Source organism: Rhinolophus ferrumequinum, chromosome 16, assembly GCF_004115265.2.
Source record: "Rhinolophus ferrumequinum isolate MPI-CBG mRhiFer1 chromosome 16, mRhiFer1_v1.p, whole genome shotgun sequence".
NCBI lineage: Eukaryota > Metazoa > Chordata > Mammalia > Chiroptera > Rhinolophidae > Rhinolophus > Rhinolophus ferrumequinum.
Window position 1 is genome coordinate 21,951,375 of NC_046299.1, and position 4,117 is coordinate 21,955,491.

The window sequence follows — 4,117 nt, forward strand, 5'->3', positions numbered from 1 at the left end:
ATTGGCAATTTTTTTGTAAAGAATTTGTGAATTGTGTATAAATCTCTTCTAACATTTAATAAAATTTTTTAATAAAAATTTATTTTAACCTATTGAAATGTTTCTGCTTATTGTGGATTTAAAAAAAATAACCCAAACTCTTTAAGAGATGAGGTATCAAATCGAAGTTAAACTTTACCATCAAATAGATATTTTACAAACATCTTTGCCTTAACTGATTGTGCTAGATGCTGTTATTTGACAATGGACAGAATAGCAATTATGGAATTCATTTGCCTCTTAAATGTTTCTTGCACAAATTACTTAATGTTTTTATTATTGTCCCATGTTAACGTACGTATGTCAGGAATCTCCAAGACCACACTAAGGTTCAGTGGTTCTCTACAAGGGCTCACGGGACCCAGAAAAGCTATAATACTCATGATTATAGTCTATTAGATTAAAATCAGCAAAGGAAAAAGATGTATGGGGCACAGTCCAGGAGAAACCAGGCACAAACTTCCAGTTGTCCTCTCCCAGTGAAGACAGGGACAGTGTTTAATTCTCCCAGCAGTGATAAGTGACGTGCAAAGTGTTGCCAACCAGGGAAGTTCACATGAGCCTCAGTGTCCAGGGTTTTTACTAAGAGTCAGTCACATGGGCATGCAATACCGATGTGATTGACTCAGCCATTGAGACCTCAGTGCTGGCCTAGTGATCAAATTGATACAACATGTCCTGGGGCCCCAGGAATTAGAAAATAGGCATTCACCAAAAATGACATGGTTGGCATGAACTGGTGTGGCCCAAGGTCTCAGGCGTACAAAGACAACATTCCAAGGGCTCTGTTACTGTAACATGGAAAGATAACTCATTTTTAAGTAGAACATTAAATGTAATTATTTTACAAACATGCGATAAGGAAGACAAGAATTTACCATTTATTAGACATTGTATGGACAAGATTAAAATTAAAGGGGCGTTCCTTCAAGGAATTCACAGCCTTTGGGTTACACATATCTCAGAATTGTAAAGGCAGATACTAGTAAATAAGAGCTACAAAGAACTACCCTTCTTTCCCCCTCCCTCCTGAACTTGACCTCCAAGAATATCAAAGAACTAAGTTATATCTGGTTACATCTATTTGGCCTGTTGTTACTACCAGGCAGTAAACTTAAGTGATTGATTGGTTTACATATCTGTAACCCCAAATCAATGTGATCTTCAGCTATATGAACAGAAATACAGTTTCAGATCTAGGGAATTAATACTTCTAACCTCCAGTGCATCTTGTGTCCAGTTCTGGGGAGCGTACTTCAAAGATACTGACAGATGGGAGAACAGTGGCATAAGAAACAGTAGGAGAGACCCAAAAACCAAAACAAACAAACAAACAAAACACAAAGATTGCTTCTGATTCACTTGGAGAAGTGAAAACTTAGGGGTGAGGAGGAAACACTTGGTAGCTGTCTTTAAATAACAAGAGGATCAAAGACTTAGATGAAGGAAAAGCACAAGCAAGAACCAACAAATGGCCAATCTTGTTGCCTTGGGTTAGTCTTGTTGCCGTCACCAGCAGCATGCATTTAGTTTAGTCGGGATAAGTTCAGTTTTTTCAAAAGGAATTTTTACTAGGACCATAAGCAGAAACAAAACTAAATCCCCAAATCTGCACTATTAAGAGTGTAAGAGATGCAGATTCCAGAGCCTGACTTGAATGGCTAAAGAGATTTGCTTGGCACCGCTTGCAGGCCTCTGTTTTTGCCTAAGCCCTCTCAGAGGTGATACTAAGCAAAGATCCTCAGGGATAGTTAGTGGCAGTTGTAGTATGGCAAAACGAGTGCGTGGCAGGTTCCTCCCTGAAGCACCATCTCAACCTTTTCTCTAGTGTAGGCCCAAGCCATTTCCTCTGAGCTTGGGCTTCACTGAGCATCCCCGTTTCCACCGCATTGCCCTCCCCTCCTGAGTCAGGTACATTCTTACCTACTCTCTGACCATTCTTCCTAGCTAACACAGGCCTTGCACACACTCACACTCACACTCTTCTACTATGACTTTGAATTCTTGGAAGTAACGCCTCTGACCCATTTATTTGTCCTATTCAGCTTGCCTAAACTATTTGGTTGGTGCAAAAGTAATTGTGGTTTTTGCAATTATTTTAACCCTTTAAACTGCAATTACTTTTGCACCAACCTAATATATACTCTGTGATTCAATCCTAGATGAATATTCTTGTAGGATCACCAGGTCATAATTGCTTATCAGATGAGTGACTGATTTAAAAAAATTTTTTTGTCCCCTTTAAAGTTCTAATGCAACTTCTATGGTGTATTTTGTCATCTTGGAAACTCCTGGTAATAGAGAAGATTCGAGCAGATGCTGATTCTGAATGTTCATCTTCGTTTTCTCCGGCAGACCATGAGCAAAGAGTAGGTCCTCATTTTTATCCTTTCTCAATATGTTGTTGTGTACATGAGTTTGATTATTGGCCTCTCTTTAAAACTGGGCTGATGACATCTACGTTTTATTACCTCTAGCGATTAATAGTCCACTCATGAATGCAACACCACATTGACTCCTGAAAGCTTGCCAAGTAGTTACTTACATAAAATGGCTATTATGGTTTGATCTTTACTGCATTTTGATTTTGTTCTGATGGTGTCTGTGGTTTTATAAGGGTTCTTTGTAGGATACTATTTTCATTTAAATGAGAAAAGATTTTTTTCTTGTAATGTTTCTAAGAAAACATTTTCCCAAGAGAAAAGCTGGTCAAATCATATTTTAAATTAAAAGACGGAGAAGACAAAGTTTGCCAGGAATGGAATTTTCCCCCAAAAGAAATAGAGGCAGTATTGCAGAGTGGTTGAGGACGTGAATTGTGAAGCCATACTGCATAGCTTTGACTCCCAGCTTTGCTACCTGCAAGTTATGTGCTCTTGGGCATGTTATGTAACTTCTCTGAGCTTTAGTTTTTCTTACCTGTAAATGGGGACAATGGTACCTAATTCAAAGGCTTATTATGAGAATTAATGAATATGTAAAGTACTCAGAACAGTGGCTGGCATAGAGTCTTTTATCAAGCTCAAATATGGTCCCTATGCAGTCATTTCTTAGCTTACTTCACTGAGTTAGTTCCTTTCTGATGAAGGGGGTCCATTAATATTAAAAGATCGATGTTTAACAATTTATTTTTTCCTTTCTTTCTTACAATGTTTACTTTCTTCACTTCCTATGAGTAACCAGGAGAATGGTGGGGGTACAGGCTCTGAAGTTGGACCTAGATTCTGCTTTCACCCTAATTCTAATCTTGGCTCTGCTGTTTCTACTTTGCAGATTGGGTTAGTCCATGGACAGTTTCAGTTGCCAGAGAGGAGTTCCTTTTGTTGAGCTCAATCCTGGCTAAAGATAAAAATGAAAGATTGTCTAGCCCTAAGGGGCATCAGGAATTCTGTATGTCGTGTATGAATCCTTATGCCAGGAAATCATGGGAGATCAAAGTTACACCTCTTATTTATTTATACTTATGGCATAGCAGATGAACCTTAGTGAATTAAATTTGTTTTAATAAGCATTTCTAAGGAAAAATGCTTTTTTACGCTGTGCAATAATCAGCAATTGACTGCTACTAATTGTATTCCCAAATTTCAGACCTTATTCTAATTATTTGGGTTACACTGTGTGAGCATTCTATAACCTTTAAGAGCATGTGATAGAGTTAGAAGGAAATGTCTCAGACTTACACAGAACAGACAGCACTTGCCTCATCATGAGACATGAGTAGCCATGTGGTGATCTATAGTGATTAATCAATGAGGAAGTGAGCCTGGAGACCCCTCCAAGATCAGTCTTCTTTTTTTTTGTAGCCTGAGATTTCTTTATTTTGTTTTATTCAGAACTACTGAAGCACTATAAAAACATAAACCTTTAAATGTCTTCAGTGTGACTCACTCTGTTGTATTACAGTGCTGGTTGTGTGTGTGTGTGTGTGTGTGTGTTTCAAGGAATTGTAAAAAAAGAATTTGTACATTTTAGCTAGCTCGTCTCCACCCCCACCTAGTAAGCTTGTGAAATACTTATCAGCATAAAACATGAGGGCAATCTAATCATCTTCTAGGAGATCGATAGAAGAGGAGAGAAG